Source organism: Poromitra crassiceps (assembly GCF_964638095.1).
Source record: "Poromitra crassiceps genome assembly, chromosome: 2".
Lineage (NCBI taxonomy): Eukaryota > Metazoa > Chordata > Actinopteri > Beryciformes > Melamphaidae > Poromitra > Poromitra crassiceps.
The window spans coordinates 105,311,598-105,335,015 of NC_139624.1; positions in this window are offsets into that span (position 1 = coordinate 105,311,598).

The following is a 23,418-nucleotide window of genomic DNA, read 5'->3' on the forward strand; positions in this document are numbered from 1 at the left end:
TCTTACCTATAATAGTAGCTGAGACCAAAGCCGTGTGAATCGGAGATTGCTCTCTTGATGACTATAGAGTCTGTGTCTGTCTAACCTCGCGTCACCAGGGGGCTCTCTCTCTCCATCTGTCTACCGGCGGACCGGATAAACCCGGAAGTGAAACCCGGAAGTGAAATGCAGCTGCCTGCCTTCTGCCGTTTCGCTCTGCCTAACAACAGACCATAAACAAGGAGAACGCCATGCAGGGGCTTGCTACTCTCGCGAACATCTCTCGTTATATTCCAACAGGTTTTTTGGAAGTTATTTTGTGGTTATGGCCGAAGTGGCTGCTGCAAACCGTTTCATTTCACTTCCTGATCTGCCCTGGCCACAGACAGACTAACACTGGCCGATTCACTCGGGGTTCAAGCGAGACTACTCTGCGTTGGTATCGTCTACTATTACAGGTAAGATGTGATGCATCGATATTACATTTTGACTGTTTAATAACAATCGAAAATCTTGCTCGTAGCTGCTTTAAAACCAAGCTGTAGTAGAATTGATTCAACCTACAGTATAGAGCGGCATGGAATACTAAAGAAAAAAACAAAGGTTGCAGTTACATGATTTCCACATGACTCTGATAAGCAATAGCAGTGAACTGTGGCATCCTGGGTGACTTTTTTTCCAGATGCAAATATCATGTGTATTGTTACTAGATCAGAAAATAAAATGTTTGCATTCACTCAATTGACTTGCGCTATAGAGCTCAACAGCCACGTGATTTTTCAAAATGTCTATGGAGAAAATGAATGGGGAACTTACTTCCGGGGCGGGAAACGTCACGAAAAGTTGAGCTCTATAGTGCAACCTTTTAGAGAGTAAGAGTTTTTGATCCACCACCACTATGCCATCCGCTCACGTCTAAAAATGTAAACTTCCTCCAATTTGGCCCCACCACGGTGATTATAATTAGAACACGCTCAAAACCAATTACTGTAAAGTTAATCCAAAACTCATAAGATTTTATCGGTTTCAGTATTGTCTCCTATTGAAGTAATTGTCCCACCCAGGCACCATTTCTGCAAAGCAATCTGCAGCTCGGATGGCTTAATATCAACTTTGGCTTCGAGCTGCATAGTTAGTTATTGTGCATCAGCTGAAAAGAGCCCATTTACATCCACACAAAATTGGGTTATCTTGGGCTTCACTTTGCATAGAATCAAAGTTGTATGTGCCCTAGTAATTGTCTTAAAAGGAATGTAGTGTACACATTATAACATCCCCACGGGAAGGGTCAGCGGATATCCTAGGGAATAATGAGTCACTACATTGACGCAAAGGAAGCTAGTGTAAAATATAGTGTTTCCCTGCTTTGCTGTGCACTGAAACATGATTGTTTTATCACAGTGCAGACCAGATCCATGATTATTTGATATATGATGTTCCTTGAGGATCTGAGGACTCTATCATCTTGAGTGCTCTTGGCTGGTAAATAAGGGAAGAGGTGGTTAGATGCCTGATGTGGGGCATATGGGCAAACATGACCACCACGCCTCCAGTCCGCTCACCCTCCACAGAATGTAGGTCACTTGTTTTAGCTGCAATCAGCAGCTCTACAGTAGGGGTGCTCCAAAAAATCGATTCTGAAAGGATCGTGATTCTTAATGCCACGATTCCTGGATCGATTCCAAACTCCCAAGAATCGATTCTTTTTTGTATTGTAAAAAAAAAAAAAAAAAAATGTTACAGTGCACATGAAGGCAACATGCAAGATACCGACTGAATAAGTGTCCAAATGTTCATGTAATTTGTGTACTGTACTGCCACGGTGCCACCACCTCTTGCACTTAAGAACTCTGGTTAATGTATTCCCCCAAAAATCTATCAATCCTTCTCAAAGTCTACAGATTCCCCCCAGCCTATAAATCCATCTTATCTGAAGAACATAAGGGGGGAATTCCCCCCTAGTTTGCAAAATGAATTTAGGCCCTGACTGTAATACTTCAGAAGTTGAATTTGAAGTTCAGCATTAATACATTTGTCATTTTTTGTCTTAGATTTACCTTTGTGTGTTATTGCAATATAAAACTACATAATTGAGAATCGATTCTAGATTCTGGAATCGAGAATCGTTGGAATCGAGAATCAATTCTGGAATCGGATCGTGACCCCAGGAATCGGATCGGATCGGATCGTGGCTTAGCCGGATCGGAGCACCCCTACTCTACAGTATAAGTCACTCTGTCGGTTGGTTGGTTGGTTGGTCGGTCAGTCGGTCGGTTCACAAAAAGTTCACCACCCTTTGGTGGCACAGTGTTTAGCTGTGGGGGTAGGCAGAACGAGCATCAGTCGCAAACATAATTTCTGCTGCTTCACGTTTATCGCGGTTCACTGTCAGCCTTGAATTTTTAGCTCCAAACATTTACTTTGGACCAGCCGCTGCTTATTAAGTGTGGTTTAGGCTCAATGGGACTAATGGATATAAATGAGCCATGCCTCCATAGATCGGCTTCACAACAAGTATCCTGGGATAATGGGACATTTGGCTTAACCGACTCACTGGAGAGTTAGAAAAGATCACAGCGGATGAGTAATGATGGCGATCTTAAAGCACCGTGACCAATTAGTTTGCAGTCTCACTTCTATGCAGTCTGACCCTCACAAAACGCTCAGATGGGATGATATGGAGCATTCTGACCCTCACAAAACGCTCAGATGGGATGATATGGAGCATTCTCATCCAACATCCCACTAGACCGAATGTAAAAAATCCATCTAAATCCACTCTCATAGACATCATCCTGACAAATAGACCAGTTAAGTACCCTCTGAGAGGGGTTTTTGCGCAGGGAATCAGTGATCATTGCCCCATAGCTTGTGTCAGATTGACCAAAAGTTTTAAATCTAGTGGTAAGTTTATAAGAAAACGTAATTTTAAATTTTTTTCAGATCAAGCCTTTTTACGTGATTTATTTTATTCTGACCTGGAGAGATCGTGTCTGATTCCTGACCCTGAGTTAGCATTAGATTATTTCTCTTGTGTCTTCAATCTGTTCGCAGATAAGCACGCCCCCTACAAAAAACTGAGAGTAAAAAATCGCTCCAGTCCTTGGTTCTCAGGGGTCATAAAATCAGCATTGCGACTTAAAGACTCCGCTTGGGCAAATGCTAACTCAACTGGTGATCCTGCAGATTGGCTTCACTTTAGGAAAATGAGAAATAAATCCATTTGTATAATCAGAAAAGCCAAAGCGGATTATTATCTAACTGCTAGCTGTAACACTTCCAACTTCTGGAAAACAGTTCAAACTCTCAAAGCCACACCTAACTCTACTCTCCCCCCCCAGATAAACGTTGATGGTAAAATAATCTCAGACAAACTTAATATGTGCAATACTTTTAACCAGCACTTTGTATCCGCGAGCTATTTGTTTGAGAGGCTCACTGATAACACGGCCCCCTCGACCCCCGCCCCCATTGGTGATCGCCCGCCTCCGCTGGCGATCCCCGCCCCAGTTGGCGACCGACCGCCCTCGCTGGCGACCCCCACCACTGTAAACGAGCGACCACCTCCATTGGCAACCCCCGCCTCCATTAGCGACCGTCCGCCCTCGCTGGCGACCCCCACCACTGTAAACGAGCGACCGCCTCCATTGGCAACCCCCGCCTCCATTGGCGACCGTCCGCCCTCGTTAGCGACCCCTGCTGGATATCGCCCGCCCCCGCTGGCGATCCCCGCCCCAGTTGGCGACCGATCGCCCTCGCTGGCGACCCCCGCCCCTGTAAACGAGCGACCGCCTCCGTTGGCAACCCCCGCCTCCATTGGCGACCGTCCGCCCTCGTTAGCGACCCCTGCTGGCGATTGCCTGCCTCCGTTGGCGACCCTCGCCTCTGTTTCCGACTCTCCGCCTCCGCCGGTGACCCCCGCCTCCATCAGCGACCGCCCGCCTCTGTTGGCAACTTCTGCCTTCGTAGCCGACCGCCCGCCTCCGATGGCGATTCCCGCCTCCTCAGACGACCGTTTTTCCTTCAGACCAGTAAGTAGTCATGAAGTTTATGAGGCTCTCTCCAAATTGAATACCAGGAAATCCAAGGGTGAGGACGACATTCCACCGTTCCTTTTACGCCTTGGCGCTGACCTGGTCGCCCCCTCAATTGCCCATATATTTAATTTAACATTTGTCACGGGCGAGATCCCGGCCATATGGAAAACCGCTCAAGTTACACCCCTCTTTAAAGGTGGTGACTTGAGCGATCTAAATAATTACCGTCCCATTTCTAAATTGTGCTGCCTTGCCAAGGTGCTTGAAACCTTGGCGAATGTACAGCTCCGTGCATTTCTAGATACCTACAATATTCTTCAGCCTCATCAATCTGGTTTTAGACCCGGCCATAGCACGGTCACTGCCACATCCCTTGTTTTGAATAACATTCTGAATGGCCTGGATAGCCGCCAGCACTGTGCGGCTCTCTTTGTAGACCTCTCCAAGGCCTTCGATACAGTAGATCACAACATCCTGATTGCTCAGTTGTCCGCCATCGGATTAGACGACCCCTCAGTCAGATGGTTTACTAACTATCTGACTGGAAGGAAACAGTCTGTAATGGCGGAAAATATCAAATCCATTTCATTGGACGTCGGGAAGGGCGTGCCCCAAGGTTCCATTTCCGGGCCTATCCTGTTCACTCTTTATATAAATAACATTTTTCTTCCTTCTGATCTCTGCAATGTCCATTATTACGCGGACGACACAATCTTATATTGTTTTGGACCCACCCCGGCACAGGCCGTCTTATCTTTGCAGGCCGCTTTTGATTCGTTGCAACGGTCCCTGTTCGATCTTAAATTAGTTTTGAACTCCACTAAGACAAAGTGGATGTTGTTCTCAAGATCTTTAAACAGAAATGATAATTTGTGTATCCGTACGCTTCAAGGCGACCAAATTCAATTAGTCCATTCTTATAAGTATCTTGGTATTTGGTTGGACACCAAACTTTCTTTTCATGTACATGTAGAATATCTCACAAAGAATTTGAGGAGAAAAATCGGCTTTTTGTATAGAAACAAGTCTTGTTTTTCACTATTGGCCAGAAAAACTGTTGTCCAATCTTTGATAATGTCAGTTTTTGATTATGGTGATGTGATTTACATGTATGCCTCTCCATCCGTCTTAAAGCCTCTTGATGCTGTATATCATAGCGCTCTACGTTTTGTTACAGGTGATGCTTTCAGTACACATCATTGTATTCTGTACGAAAATGTGGGTTGGTCCTCCCTGTCGGAGCGTAGAGATCAGCACTGTCTGATATTTATTTATAAAGCATTAATTGGGAAACTTCCACCTTACTTATCCGCACTCCTTTCTTGTAACAGTGGAGGTTATCAAACACGATCGCGGTCCTATATCAGACTGTCTGTCCCACGGGTGCGAACCGAACAAGGAAAGACCGCTTTTTCTTGGTTCGCCCCCAACAGATGGAATGTGCTCCAGGAAAACTTAAAAATGGATAATTTGATCCCGCTTGCTTCTTTTAAAGCACTTTTAGAAAGCATTCCTCGCAAGGTGTGTTCATGTTTTATTTGAAATTATTTAATTATGCTCTTGATGCTTGTTATTGTCTGCTGTGTTAACCTGTAATTTTGTAACTGCTGTATATGTTCTTTGTACACCAGGGCTCCCTTGTAAATGAGAGCTTGCTCTCAAGGGACTCTCCCTGTATAAATAAAGGTAAAATAAAAAAAATAAAAAATAAAAAAATTCTGACCCTCACAACACGCTCAGATGGGATGATATGAAGCATTCTGACCCTCACAACACACTCAGATGGGATGATATGAAGCATTCTGACCCTCACAACACGCTCAGATGGGATGATATGGAGCATTCTGACCCTCACAAAACGCTCAGATGGGATGATATGGAGCATTCTGACCCTCACAAAACGCTCAGATGGGATGATATGGAGCATTCTGACCCTCACAACACGCTCAGATGGGATGATATGAAGCATTCTGACCCTCACAACACGCTCAGATGGGATGATATGAAGCATTCTGACCCTCACAACACACTCAGATGGGATGGTATGAAGCATTCTGACCCTCACAACACGCTCAGATGGGATGATATGAAGCATTCTGACCCTCACAACACGCTCAGATGGGATGATATGGAGCATTCTGACCCTCACAACACGCTCAGATGGGATGATATGGAGCATTCTGACCCTCACAAAACGCTCAGATGGGATGATATGAAGCATTCTGACCCTCACAACACGCTCAGATGGGATGATATGAAGCATTCTGACCCTCACAACACGCTCAGATGGGATGATATGGAGCATTCTGACCCTCACAACACGCTCAGATGGGATGATATGAAGCATTCTGACCCTCACAACACGCTCAGATGGGATGATATGAAGCATTCTGACCCTCACAACACGCTCAGATGGGATGATATGGAGCATTCTGACCCTCACAACACGCTCAGATGGGATGATATGAAGCATTCTGACCCTCACAACACGCTCAGATGGGATGATATGAAGCATTCTGACCCTCACAACACGCTCAGATGGGATGATATGAAGCATTCTGACCCTCACAACACGCTCAGATGGGATGATATGGAGCATTCTGACCCTCACAAAACGCTCAGATGGGATGATATGAAGCATTCTGACCCTCACAACACGCTCAGATGGGATGGTATGAAGCATTCTGACCCTCACAACACGCTCAGATGGGATGGTATGAAACATTCTGACCCTCACAACACGCTCAGATGGGATGGTATGGAGCATTCTGACCCTCACAACACGCTCAGATGGTATGAAACATTCTGACCCTCACAACACGCTCAGATGGGATGATATGAAACATTCTGACCCTCACAACATGCTCAGATGGGATGATATGAAACATTCTGACCCTCACAACATGCTCAGATGGGATGATATGGAGCATTCTGACCCTCACAACACGCTCAGATGGGATGATATGGAGCATTCTGACCCTCACAACATGCTCAGATGGGATGATATGAAACATTCTGACCCTCACAACATGCTCAGATGGGATGATATGAAACATTCTGACCCTCACAACACGCTCAGATGGTATGAAGCATTCTGACCCTCACAACATGCTCAGATGGGATGATATGGAGCATTCTGACCCTCACAACACGCTCAGATGGGATGATATGAAACATTCTGACCCTCACAACACGCTCAGATGGGATGATATGAAACATTCTGACCCTCACAACACGCTCAGATGGGATGATATGAAACATTCTGACCCTCACAACACGCTCAGATGGGATGATATGGAGCATTCTGACCCTCACAACACGCTCAGATGGGATGATATGAAGCATTCTGACCCTCACAACACGCTCAGATGGGATGATATGAAACATTCTGACCCTCACAACACGCTCAGATGGGATGATATGAAACATTCTGACCCTCACAACACGCTCAGATGATATGAAGCATTCTGACCCTCACAACATGCTCAGATGGGATGATATGAAACATTCTGACCCTCACAACACGCTCAGATGATATGGAGCATTCTGACCCTCACAACACGCTCAGATGGGATGATATGAAACATTCTGACCCTCACAACACGCTCAGATGGTATGGAGCATTCTGACCCTCACAACACGCTCAGATGGGATGATATGAAACATTCTGACCCTCACAACACGCTCAGATGGTATGGAGCATTCTGACCCTCACAACACGCTCAGATGGGATGATATGAAACATTCTGACCCTCACAACATGCTCAGATGGGATGATATGAAGCATTCTGACCCTCACAACACGCTCAGATGGGATGATATGAAGCATTCTGACCCTCACAACATGCTCAGATGGGATGATATGAAACATTCTGACCCTCACAACACGCTCAGATGGGATGGTATGAAACATTCTGACCCTCACAACACGCTCAGATGGGATGATATGAAACATTCTGACCCTCACAACACGCTCAGATGGGATGGTATGGAGCATTCTGACCCTCACAACACGCTCAGATGGGATGGTATGGAGCATTCTGACCCTCACAACACGCTCAGATGGGATGGTATGGAGCATTCTGACCCTCACAACACGCTCAGATGGGATGATATGAAACATTCTGACCCTCACAACACGCTCAGATGGGATGATATGAAACATTCTGACCCTCACAACACGCTCAGATGGGATGGTATGAAACATTCTGACCCTCACAACACGCTCAGATGGGATGGTATGAAGCATTCTGACCCTCACAACATGCTCAGATGGGATGGTATGGAGCATTCTGACCCTCACAACATGCTCAGATGGGATGATATGGAGCATTCTGACCCTCACAACACGCTCAGATGGGATGATATGAAACATTCTGACCCTCACAACATGCTCAGATGGGATGATATGGAGCATTCTGACCCTCACAACATGCTCAGATGGGATGATATGGAGCATTCTGACCCTCACAACACGCTCAGATGGGATGATATGAAACATTCTGACCCTCACAACACGCTCAGATGGGATGGTATGAAACATTCTGACCCTCACAACACGCTCAGATGGGATGATATGAAACATTCTGACCCTCACAACACGCTCAGATGGGATGGTATGAAACATTCTGACCCTCACAACACGCTCAGATGGGATGATATGAAACATTCTGACCCTCACAACACGCTCAGATGGGATGATATGAAGCATTCTGACCCTCACAACACGCTCAGATGGGATGGTATGAAACATTCTGACCCTCACAACACGCTCAGATGGGATGGTATGGAGCATTCTGACCCTCACAACATGCTCAGATGGGATGATATGAAACATTCTGACCCTCACAACACGCTCAGATGGGATGATATGAAACATTCTGACCCTCACAACATGCTCAGATGGGATGATATGGAGCATTCTGACCCTCACAACACGCTCAGATGGGATGGTATGGAGCATTCTGACCCTCACAACATGCTCAGATGGGATGGTATGGAGCATTCTGACCCTCACAACACGCTCAGATGGGATGATATGAAACATTCTGACCCTCACAACATGCTCAGATGGGATGGTATGGAGCATTCTGACCCTCACAACACGCTCAGATGGGATGGTATGGAGCATTCTGACCCTCACAACACGCTCAGATGGGATGGTATGGAGCATTCTGACCCTCACAACACGCTCAGATGGGATGGTATGGAGCATTCTGACCCTCACAACACGCTCAGATGGGATGATATGAAGCATTCTGACCCTCACAACACGCTCAGATGGGATGATATGAAACATTCTGACCCTCACAACACGCTCAGATGGGATGATATGAAACATTCTGACCCTCACAACATGCTCAGATGGGATGATATGGAGCATTCTGACCCTCACAACATGCTCAGATGGGATGATATGAAACATTCTGACCCTCACAACACGCTCAGATGGGATGATATGAAGCATTCTGACCCTCACAACACGCTCAGATGGGATGATATGAAGCATTCTGACCCTCACAACACGCTCAGATGGGATGATATGAAGCATTCTGACCCTCACAACACGCTCAGATGGGATGATATGGAGCATTCTGACCCTCACAACACGCTCAGATGGGATGATATGAAGCATTCTGACCCTCACAACACGCTCAGATGGGATGGTATGAAACATTCTGACCCTCACAACACGCTCAGATGGGATGATATGAAGCATTCTGACCGTCACAACACGCTCAGATGGGATGGTATGAAGCATTCTGACCCTCACAACACGCTCAGATGGGATGGTATGAAGCATTCTGACCCTCACAACACGCTCAGATGGGATGATATGGAGCATTCTGACCCTCACAACACGCTCAGATGGGATGATATGAAGCATTCTGACCCTCACAACACGCTCAGATGGGATGATATGGAGCATTCTGACCCTCACAACACGCTCAGATGGGATGGTATGAAGCATTCTGACCCTCACAACACGCTCAGATGGGATGGTATGAAACATTCTGACCCTCACAACACGCTCAGATGGGATGATATGAAGCATTCTGACCCTCACAACACGCTCAGATGGGATGGTATGAAACATTCTGACCCTCACAACACGCTCAGATGGGATGATATGAAACATTCTGACCCTCACAACACGCTCAGATGGGATGATATGAAGCATTCTGACCCTCACAACACGCTCAGATGGGATGATATGAAGCATTCTGACCCTCACAACATGCTCAGATGGGATGGTATGAAGCATTCTGACCCTCACAACACGCTCAGATGGGATGGTATGAAACATTCTGACCCTCACAACACGCTCAGATGGGATGATATGAAACATTCTGACCCTCACAACACGCTCAGATGGGATGATATGAAGCATTCTGACCCTCACAACACGCTCAGATGGGATGATATGAAGCATTCTGACCCTCACAACATGCTCAGATGGGATGGTATGAAGCATTCTGACCCTCACAACACGCTCAGATGGGATGATATGAAACATTCTGACCCTCACAACATGCTCAGATGGGATGGTATGAAGCATTCTGACCCTCACAACACGCTCAGATGGGATGATATGAAACATTCTGACCCTCACAACACGCTCAGATGGGATGGTATGGAGCATTCTGACCCTCACAACACGCTCAGATGGGATGATATGAAGCATTCTGACCCTCACAACACGCTCAGATGGGATGGTATGAAGCATTCTGACCCTCACAACACGCTCAGATGGGATGGTATGAAGCATTCTGACCCTCACAACACGCTCAGATGGGATGATATGAAGCACTCTGACCCTCACAACACGCTCAGATGGGATGATATGAAGCATTCTGACCCTCACAACACGCTCAGATGGGATGATATGAAGCATTCTGACCCTCACAACACGCTCAGATGGGATGATATGGAGCATTCTGACCCTCACAACACGCTCAGATGGGATGATATGAAGCATTCTGACCCTCACAACACGCTCAGATGGGATGATATGAAGCATTCTGACCCTCATCACAACACGCTCAGATGGGATGATATGAAGCATTCTGACCCTCACAACATGCTCAGATGGGATGGTATGAAACATTCTGACCCTCACAACACGCTCAGATGGGATGATATGAAACATTCTGACCCTCACAACACGCTCAGATGGGATGGTATGGAGCATTCTGACCCTCACAACATGCTCAGATGGGATGGTATGAAACATTCTGACCCTCACAACACGCTCAGATGGGATGATATGAAACATTCTGACCCTCACAACATGCTCAGATGGGATGATATGGAGCATTCTGACCCTCACAACACGCTCAGATGGGATGATATGAAGCATTCTGACCCTCACAACACGCTCAGATGGGATGATATGAAACATTCTGACCCTCACAACATGCTCAGATGGGATGATATGAAACATTCTGACCCTCACAACACGCTCAGATGGGATGATATGAAACATTCTGACCCTCACAACACGCTCAGATGGGATGATATGAAGCATTCTGACCCTCACAACACGCTCAGATGGGATGATATGGAGCATTCTGACCCTCACAACACGCTCAGATGGGATGGTATGAAACATTCTGACCCTCACAACATGCTCAGATGGGATGATATGAAGCATTCTGACCCTCACAACACGCTCAGATGGGATGGTATGGAGCATTCTGACCCTCACAACACGCTCAGATGGGATGATATGAAGCATTCTGACCCTCACAACACGCTCAGATGGGATGATATGGAGCATTCTGACCCTCACAAAACGCTCAGATGGGATGATATGGAGCATTCTGACCCTCACAACACGCTCAGATGGGATGATATGGAGCATTCTGACCCTCACAACACGCTCAGATGGGATGATATGGAGCATTCTGACCCTCACAACACGCTCAGATGGGATGATATGAAACATTCTGACCCTCACAACACGCTCAGATGGGATGATATGGAGCATTCTGACCCTCACAACACGCTCAGATGGGATGGTATGAAGCATTCTGACCCTCACAACACGCTCAGATGGGATGATATGAAACATTCTGACCCTCACAACACGCTCAGATGGGATGATATGGAGCATTCTGACCCTCACAACACGCTCAGATGGGATGATATGAAACATTCTGACCCTCACAACACGCTCAGATGGGATGATATGAAGCATTCTGACCCTCACAACACGCTCAGATGGGATGATATGGAGCATTCTGACCCTCACAACACGCTCAGATGGGATGGTATGAAACATTCTGACCCTCACAACATGCTCAGATGGGATGATATGAAGCATTCTGACCCTCACAACACGCTCAGATGGGATGGTATGGAGCATTCTGACCCTCACAACACGCTCAGATGGGATGATATGAAGCATTCTGACCCTCACAACACGCTCAGATGGGATGATATGGAGCATTCTGACCCTCACAAAACGCTCAGATGGGATGATATGGAGCATTCTGACCCTCACAACACGCTCAGATGGGATGATATGGAGCATTCTGACCCTCACAACACGCTCAGATGGGATGATATGGAGCATTCTGACCCTCACAACACGCTCAGATGGGATGATATGAAACATTCTGACCCTCACAACACGCTCAGATGGGATGATATGGAGCATTCTGACCCTCACAACACGCTCAGATGGGATGGTATGAAGCATTCTGACCCTCACAACACGCTCAGATGGGATGATATGGAGCATTCTGACCCTCACAACACGCTCAGATGGGATGATATGGAGCATTCTGACCCTCACAAAACGCTCAGATGGGATGATATGGAGGGAAGCAGGTACATGTACAGTAGAGGATCAGGTTCTTGCTACCTGTGAACCTGTGAGATTTCAGTTACACGACAGTCTCTGTACCCCAGGGCCGGCGCCAGGATGAAATGACTGAGGGGGCTGTTATAACTGGCGAGGGGGCTGTTTTATTTTTTATTTTTTTTATTTTTTTTTATTTTTTTTTATTTTTTATATGATATTTTTATATCGTAAAACATAGGTTATAGACCCGCTATGCCTATTTCTGGACTTTTTAACCATAATAACCTCTGAAAAGCACAATAACAACACAAGAAAGACTACTATTCAAAATCAAATAAAACATTTATTTCACAGCAGCAGATTAAGGCATTAACAGAGCTGAGCTTTGCATAACGTGAAATGCGGGACCTGTCTGGAGCACTCTGAACATATGTCTATATGAGAAGTCATAGAATAAACAATTGCTGCAAAAATCGACAAAATTAAACAAAATAATAGCCAGTCAGTGCCAGGTTCATTAAATTAAAGCAATAAAGTGATCAGATGCGTTGTCTCCATCTTTCTGCTCATGGCATGCTGTGTGCTTGGGTGCAGCTGATTTCTCTCTCTGTGTGTGTGTGTGTGTGTGTGTGTGTGTGTGTGTGTGTGTGTGTCTGTTTTAATCACGTCATGATCACTACAACATGCAGTGAGGTTCAAATTTAATAAATAGCTACATCTCTGACACCTTGTGACAACCAAAGCACAGCAAATAGCGCTTCCCTGCCAATTCTGAAACAACAGAGCTATGTTGACAGGGGGTAGCCTACATCAACTTAAACTGATCAAATTTGATGAAGACTGCAGAAACAGCAGCCTAAACATGTCAGGTACAAACATTGCCTAACTGGCCTTTATAGATTAACTATTCTTTAAAAAAAATAAAAAAATTTTTTTTTTTTTTTTTTCAAGTGAGGGGGCCGAAAATTGAACTGAGGGGGCTAAGCCCCCTTAGGCCCCCTCGTGGCGCCGGGCCTGCTGTACCCACTAGGTCAGGGGCACTCAATTAAAATTCCTAGAGGTCCAGTTAGAGAAAATGTCCTCAAGCAAAGGTCCGGAACATTGTAACGTAGCTTGCGTTATGATTCAGTGCCATTGAACTTAGGCTACTTCAATGATTGCAGTAGCCTAATGTACAATGTCTGTATGTAGTCAACGACTGACTGTTAAATCAAAATAAACATCAACAATGTTTATTTAGTTTTCATATTTAACTGGATTAATTATAAATAACTAGCCTACACTAATAATAAATACATGTTCTTTTCTCATTTCAAGTAAAATAATGGCTGCATTTAAAAATAACATACAACAGAGTGCTTTGGGAAAATGTGCATCTTAAAAGTGTTTTAATTTGAGAAAGAAAATCTTCTTTTCTTCCCTTAACTCCACCTTTTCTCTTGAGAGAAGTGAGCTCCCTATCTGTCTATTTATCTATCTATCTATCTATCTATCTATCTATCTATCTATCTATCTATCTATCTATCTATCTGTCTGTCTATCTATCTATCTATCTATCTGCCTCATGCGTTGGGCAGTGAATGTGTGAGTGTGCCCTCAGTCTGGATTTGAGTGTGATTGCTCGTGTGGCGCTTTCATAGACAGGTTAGGATCGCATCGCACTTCACATGAGACATACTGCCTGGTTTTGAGCTGCCCGTGAGAACAATGAATGAACATGTAAGAGTCTGCCTGCTCCGGATTAAAACAAAATCTTTGTTTTTGCGGTGTACTCGTTTCTTTTGAGCACGTCATGTGAAATGACTTCTATCTCTCACGTTTCTCAGAGTCTCGCGCCTCTACTCCGTCAGTGTGCCAGACACTCTCTCGCACTGGAACCGACTGGAACAGGCAGAATCGAATCGGATATTTGATTGGCTGAGTAGCATCACGTGTGATGATTTACAGCGCATGCATTGGTCTGTGAGCTTCCTGGCAGATTAAACCAGTACCGTAAGGGTAGAAAAGCATGTGCCGGTTAAAAAAGAAAAGCTCGGTGAAATGTAACAATTCTCAATACAATGATTTGTAGGTTATAGGGCTCGGTCCGGATAGGACGGCGTCTGGGTCCGGATGCGGACCGGAGTCCGGACTTTGGGGATCGCTGCACTAGGTCAAGCATTGTATTGGCATCCACCTTGAATTGCTGCTCCCAGCCGACTGCCATAAAGAACTGAACTTAGTCACAAAATAGGGACATTTCTTTAGAGGAACTACGACATCTATATGGTTGATTAAGATATTGATTTGGTTTAAGTTAAGTTCAATTAATTTAAGTTATGTTAAGTTTCTGTTTTATCTTTGCTTAATCTGCCATGAATCTGGGTGGGCCCTGTCAGGGACCTGTCAAGTATCAGCCAGCAATTCAAGGTGGCTGCATCTAAGCAAAGTAAAGCTGGCTGCTTAGAAAATATAGATTTAAACCAACAACATAAGATCAAATCACTTATGTTGCCATATTTCTAACAATGTCTGCAGTCTGGGAAGAATATATGTTTCAGAGAAATCAAAGTTATTTTACATGGATAAAAATATATCTGGCTTCTCAGTTGCATGCAGTCTTTGACCTGTGAGATATTTACACTTCAAATGTCTCTACGTTCCACCCGCCTTTAGGGAGCGGCCCTCTGAGCACGGGTTAGACCCTTGAAGGAAATAATCCACAGCTGATTGGTTCATCCACTCGCTACTGGGAATGCAAGGCTACCCTTCCATACCATATAGGCCACGGGCACCGGAAGCGGGGGGGGGCAAGGGGAGATTTTGCCCCCCTAAATATGAGAGAGAGTGGGGGAAAAAAAGAAGAATCTGCAGCCAGCGCTGCGAGAGCCGAGATGGGGTACGGTGGCTCAGTGGTAGAGCTGTCGCCTCACAGTTAGAAGGTCCTGAGTTCGATTCTCGCCTGGGACACTGTGAGCGCTGTGGTTGTGTTCCCCCCCATATCTTCAGTGCCTACTGCCCAGGTGGGGTATCTCGTCGTAGGGGCCTTTCTCTCTGTGTGGAGTTTGCATGTTCTCCCCGTACCCCCCAGGGGGTTCCTCCGTATATAACCCCCCCACTAAAAACATGCAGAAGATCAGATCGTCATCGTCATCCGACCAGTGACGACAACATCCGAAGTTGGTCCCCGGGCGCTGTACGAGAAAGCGACCACTGCTCCTGGCCTGCCCCTCGGAGGAAAGGACATGCCTGGATGGGTTAAATGCAGAGGACACTTTTCACCGGCCACCGTCAGCATGAGTGTGTTGTGGCCGCATGCATGTATTGTGGTGTTCATGTGACAATAAAAGACGGTCCGTCCGTTACGAGTTTTAGAGAGCGACCGAGCAACCCAATCCCTCCCGCCCCCACCCGCCCCGACTCGCTGCTCGGCTTTCGCTTTCGGCAGCCTACTACTAATACTTCTTCTGGGGATCAAGTTACAGAGAGCCCATTTTACACTGTTTACACAGCCTGTGATGCTTGTTAAAGCCGTGATCGTTGTGGGATTATTACACCTGAGAGACAGACAGACCCGGAGAGAACTCAACTTACTACTATTGCCGTGGAGCTGTCTCTCCCTCCCTGCTCTCTCACCGACAGCTCCACAGCAATAGTAGAGAGAGCAGCAGAGGTGAGCCGGTTAGCAGCAGAGACAGAGACAGTCATCTCATCTCCACCGGTCACCCAGGGGGGTTTCCTGCAGTGTTGCTCTGATAACTGAGAGCTAAACCAAATGGGTGTTTTGTGTGTCTGGGATACACTTCCTCAGTACTTATTTGAGTTCAGTTTTATTTAGTTGTCATTGTTACGATGCCACACCCTTACTGCACTCACTAATGCACTTTAGGATGGCTTGAATGTGTTGTCATTGGCTGCTGCTATAATGGTATAGTATACGGTTAGTTTTATTTTATTTTTGTGTTGAGATGACAAGTTTTGCATTGTGTTTCAAAGTGATAATAATTATGATAATAATAATGATAATAATAATAAGTTCAGTGTTTCTGCCTGTGTTGCTGTCTGTTGTAGTGTAATTGTAAAACGACCTAAAGGTAGAGCAGGTCACCAAGTGAGTGAGAAAAGAAGAAAATACTGAATAATGACAAAATACAGTATAATCCTAATGTTAATTTAAAATTAGATATTCCTCTAAATATAGCTAAAAATCATCCAAACGTCACTTTTTTTTGACAAGACTACCTTCCTGCTTTTGCCCCCCTAATTGCAAACTCGTTCCGGCGCCACTGATATAGGCCATATATTATATACCATATACCATATAGGCCATATATTATATATATTATATAGCGTATACTGTAGGCATAGGCACACAGCTGCTTGAGGGGGGGAAAGGGATTGAGAACGTAAGAAGTGCTAAGATAAGTGTGCTAGGATAATAGCAGAAATGGCTGAAATGTCACTCCAGTTTACGTAACAGAGAGATGTATGAGCAGTCGGCTGCCTATCTAAGATGCATTATGGTTCCCAGAGGAGCCATTCTGGGATGGAGAGAGAAACAGCAGTGAGGAGGAGGATTGTCATTACTCAGCTTCAACAGCAATAAGGAACATCAATTATCCTGACAGAGGTTCAGTTGTCTCAATGTAATTCAAATCGGTAGGTAACAATATTGTTAGCCCATTTGAAAGTGATAATGAGCTTCACCTTACATGTCTAAATATAAAGAGGCAACATTTGCAATCTATTCTCTCGAGCCCCTCTGGTTTTCTTGTGTTCCATATTGATCATGTGGAAAGCCACTCACTATATTTTTTTTTTTTGTTGCATTATTCATTCACAAAACAGTTATCTACGGTAGTTATATTGGGGACAGCAGCCTGGAGATATGGGGCATGAGAGTGGTTAGGAAATAGGAACAGAAGATTGTCAGTTCAGATGGCCGAGAAAATAATGTGATTAGAATGTGATTAAGAATGTTCTGACTGCAAAGCCTCATAGTGCAAGTGAAACCAACTCATCTTAACTCATTCACCGCCAAAGACGTCTTTGACGTGTTATCAGAAATAGCCATCCACGCCAAAGACGTGTTTGACGTGTTTTTGTTTTTATTAGTGCAGCGCGTAGTTCAAACACTTCCCCAGCCTGTGACATGTTTTCAGGTCCCTAGCCTCAAAGTCAAGCCGACAGCACGTTATCAAACACATACCACAGCTGTTGTTTGAAATGAGGAAGAAGGAGGAAAGGAGGAAAAACAGAGAAACGCGCTTCCTTGTAGAGAGGAGAAACGCCATTGAAACGCCCCTCGGCGCGCTGCACTGCTCGCCTTGCTGCAGGGCGAACCTGGATTGCCTAGTCAAACCCGTGACGAACATGATCGATCCGGTTCCAGCAGCGCCTGGTCCCAAAGCCAAGCCGGACCCGTTCCTGTGTCGTGTCGCAGCATTCGTCCCAGCCGAACGAGAGGAGGAAAACGAGCAGAGGCAGAGGAGGCTAGACGCTGATCTCAAACCAGTTACAGTAGGTGTTCCCCTCCTATGCTAATTTGCGGGGGAAGGAGGTGCGATCCAGCAGCAGCTGTGGACAGAACTCTCTCTCTGTGTGTGTGTGTGTGTGTGTGTGTGTGTGTGTGTGTGTGTGTGTGTGTGTGTGTGTGTGTGTGTGTGTGTGTGTGTGTGTCTGTGTCTGTGTCTGTGTCTGTGTCTGTGTCTGTGTGTCTGTGTGTCTGTCTGTGTGTCTGTCTGTCTGTCTGTCTGTCTGTCTGTCTGTCTGTCTGTCTGCACACTCACTCACACTGAGTAAACTGTATTGTTGAATGTAAAAAAAGCACTTCATATATATATATTAAAAAAAAATTGTCATTTGTGTCATAATGAATAATATTTACATGTCTGATGTCAATACAGTTCAAAATAAAAGAATTGAGAGCGAGTTCTGCCTGAGATTGTCTCTTTTACAAAAATTGCCTTTTCTGCTGTTTCTCTTCTCCGAGAGACCTTTTTGGTGAAAACAGGGTGTATATAAATGGCTATAAGTAGAGTACAGAACATGCTAAAAGCTCACTTTTTTTTTCCTGGTGAACCCAGAGACGTACATCTTCATTTTGAGGTATTGCAAATCACTTTGGTGCTAATAGATAATTTACTGTGGGTCTTGAAAGATGACCAACAATTATGAAAATCTTTGGCCTGTGCTAAATATTGGCAGTCCTAAACTGGCCATGAATGAGTTAATCATGAATTCAATGAACAGCAATTAGATTGTCACTTTCAAAAACTTCAGCACCATAAGTTATAATCATGAGTTTATGACTTGTGACTTAAAATTGTAGTTTAAACAACCAAGCCAAGCATTCATTAAACCAATCATATAAGAAACATTGTTATCTTATATAAACTTCAAGTTCCCAGCATGAACTGCATTTGAGTTGACTCTCAAGATACTCTTCCCTTTTCTTGTTATGCATGTATGTCGTCATATTTTTGTTTTTAATAAAGGTGAACCAGGCATTTGTTTTTAGACATGGCAAGTACAATCGACTGTTTCCTTCTTGGTACAGCACAATGGTATAATACTTGTTTGACGCAAAAATAACTGATGCTAATAAACACCTTATTAGTGAAAGAATACATATCACACATGCAGTTCCTCAATTAGTGGATTCAACTAATCAACACCCACATGACAGTTAATTCTGTGAGCTGTGTTACATTAGAATAACAACTGAACTTTGACCAAACTATTCATTACTATTTCAATCAAATTAAAACTTCAAAGCAGCACAGAAACCTGTGTTTTTAAGGTGCAGTGCCTTCATATGCATTCATCAAGGTGCACCAAAGCACTTGAAGCCCGGTGCTTTAGTGACGACTGTTGTTTTAGTGAGGACTGGGCTTTTCTGTTGTTTTAGTGAGGACTGGGCTTTTCTGTTGTTTTAGTGAGGACTGGGCTTTAGGAGTTTTTGACTGTGTGGCTGAACAATAACATGACTGACTGGATAGATTTATAAACGGTTGAAATTGTCATTTGAGCGTAGAGGTGAATGACCCTGCATGATAACCTGCTTCACAGGTGAAACAGTGTATATAGTATAGTATAATCTTTATTTCAGACAAAAGTCCATAGCACATAAATGTATTATACAATAACATACAACATGGGAAAAAGGTAAAAGATAAATTAATAAAATAAAGTACAATAGTGCAATAAAAGTGCAATAAAAGTACTATAGTGCAGTCCTACCTAATCAGTAGCAAGTTGCTGAGCCAGTGCTTGCGCAGCCTGGACGTGACCCGGTAAGAACTCTTTATATGGTTTGTTAGCGCCACTATAATGCTGTTGTTTGACACTTCCAGGCGCTGCATCAAATTGTACATGAGTCGCCTTAACAAAGCCTCACAGGTGGGCACATCAACAGAGCTAAACAGCTGACTGGCACTATGCCACCTGGGGACACGGAGAAGTAACCTCATGGCATCGTTGTATGCCACTCTAAGCCTTTGCATGCTTTTCACTCTGTAATGGGACCATAGATGAGCCGTATACAAGGGGGTGGCATGCTCTGAACAGTGCACATTTTACATTTACAGAACGCATAGAAAATTTCCTTAAAAGCATATTAGCTTGAGCATATATTTTGCGACACTGTCGTTGGATGTCACTGTCATCCCTGAGATCCTCTGAGAGGATATGTCCAAGATATTTCAATTCCTTAGACACACCCAAAGCAGCATCTGAGAGATGGAACACTGGGAAAGTGGATTTCTTGTCCTCTCTGGATCTAACAACCATGATGCTGCTTTTTTTGGCATTATATGTAATGTCATGTTCTTTGCCATACTGTGAGCATATCCTCAGTAACTGTTGTAACCCCGCAGTATACGGGCTAAGAATGACTAAGTAATCTGCATACATGAGGTGATTAATAACATTCTCACCAACAATACAACCTGTTTTGCATGCATTTAGCTGTCTTGAGAGGTCATCCATAGACACATTAAATAAAATAGGAGATAAAATTCCAGCTTGACGGGCCCCGTTGGATGGGGTGGAGACAGCATTATCCCATTTTACCTGAAAGGTTTGCTGGGCATACCAAAATATCAGAATTCTAATAATGTATTTTGGGACACTTCTTGCAAGAAGTTTCATGAATAATCTTTCATGATTAACTCTGTCAAATGCCTTAGATAAATCAATAAAACAAAGAAATACAGAGGAATTTTGACTTTCATATTTGGCAATCAACTCCTTTAAAGCATATACACATGAATCCATACTGTGTTTTCGCTTAAAACCAAACTGATTATCAGTAGTTAAAACTTACATTTCAATCCTGGATAAAATAACTCTTTCCAGCACTTTTTATATCCCATGGGAGCCAGCCTTGTTGGCCTCAGTTTGGGCAGTCATTTGAAAGGTAATTCACTTCCCTTGTCAAGCTGCTTTTAGTCTAATGCGGCTTTTTGGTGCATCGTGTTGGAGATCCTCAAGCCTCCCTCTGGGGACTAGTTGCAGAGAAACGCTAATGGATGCCGCCGCAAGAGATAACGGCAGAGCCACCGCGGTTACAGTCAAGTCAAACGGTATCCTTGTCAGGTATGTCTGACTTTCCCCCCCCGTACGGCAACCATTTTAGGGCATCCTCCTCATTCAGAGGTTTAGCTGTCATTCCTCAGTCTAAGCGTTGTCAGTTGTCATGTCTCCTAGTAAACCATGTCGAGTGTGCTCTGAAACACCTTCAGTCCTCACACGAAAACGCTGTCATTCTTCCTGCATTACTGTTTCACTCCTAACACGTCATCGCACAATACGGTGTCACTCGTCAGTCATCAGTCCTCACTCGTCAGTCATCACTTATCACTCAAACTAGCTGTCAGTCATCACTCCTCATGTCTCACACGAAAACGCTGTCATTTCCAACACAGTCTCACAGAAAATTGTAAAATAGCAACGTTTTGGACCAACGTTGCTATGTTACAATTTCGGCTCGAAAATTGTAAAATGGTAACGTTCTGAGATCTTAGGGTTAGGGTTAGGATAGGGGGAGGGGTTAGAAACAGAAAATCTCCGTAAACCATGCCCAAACGACGCCCACCCCTGTAGAAACTTACCATTTTACAATTAATTTCGGAGCCCAAATTGTAACATAGCAACGTTGGTCCACAAACATTGCTATTTTTAAAAAAATTGGGAGATTTCTCCTGCAACATGCCTCAGTTATCACTCAAACTCATCACACACAGAAGAACATGGCGGCGGTGGCACGGTGGCTCAGTGGTTAGCGATGTTGCCTCACAGCAAGAAGGTCCCGGGTTCGAACCCCGGTCCGTCCCAGGTCCTTTCTGTGTGGAGTTTGCATGTTTTCTCCGGGTGCTCCGGTTTCCTCCCACCATTAAAGACATGTACTGTATGTTAGGGTTAATACTCCTGTCAGTGCCCCTGACCAAGGCAATGGCAAAAGAGCTGGAGTTGGTCCCCGGGCGCTGCACTGCGGCTGCCCACTGCTCCTAGCTCTAGGATGGGTCAAATGTAGAGGATGAATTTCTCCATGGGGATAAATAACGGATAACTTAACTTAACTTAACTTAACAACCAAAAATAACGAATGACAGCGTTTTCATGTGAGACGTGAGGAGTGATGACTGACAGCTAGTTTGAGTGATAACTGAGGCACGTTGAGGGAGAAATGACAGCGTTTTCGTCTGAGAGTGAGGAGTGATGACTGACAGCTAGTTTGAGTGATAAGTGATGCCTGACGAGTGAGGACTGATGACTGACGAGTGACGCCGTATTGTGCGATGACTGACGTGTGAGGAGTGAAACAGTAATGCAGGAAGAATGACAGCGTTTTCGTGTGAGGACTGAAGGTGTTTCAGAGCACACTCAACATGGTTTACTAGGAGGCATGACAACTGACAACGCTTAGACTGAGGAACGATAGCCTATACTCTGAATGAGGAGGATGCCCTAAATTGGTTGCCGTACCCCCGGCATTCTGTGTTGGGGTGATAGGTACAAAAGGTTGGCTTTGGGGAGACATTTCCGCTGGGTGCTCTTATGGGAATAACACAGAAGAGGCAGCAGGAAGTATGGAGGGAGACAGAGGCCCTCAGGGAAGGATCGTACATTTCTAGATAATCTGCAGTCTAAATTCAGTAGGTTAGAGACCCAATCACTGCCTCTTGAGATTTTGAATGCTGTGTGTTTTTGTGTGTGAATGTCTTGTGTGTGGGGGAGGATCGTCTTTGAAACTCAGTGGATTCGAAAGTGAGAACTATGAATGATGCTCTGCTCTGCCCATCTTCAATAGAGTAAAAATAACCTTGACATTATCGCATCGCCCACATTAAACTCGTCAAAACAAAATGTCATCTTTGGAAAAGCTATAATCCCTGTGCAGTCTAACCTTTTTGCAGTGTGTTTGGTGTTCCTGTGTTGAGCCTTTTCTCTGCACTTGTTTGGTCACAGAGTCTCTGTCTGACAGATTTTCATGACATTCATGAAACGTGATTAGCTGGGATTTCTGCTGTCCGTGACAAACATAAATTACATTATGTACAATACAGCACCCTCGCCTTGTTGCCCTGCTAATAGAAGATAAGCCTTCGAAAG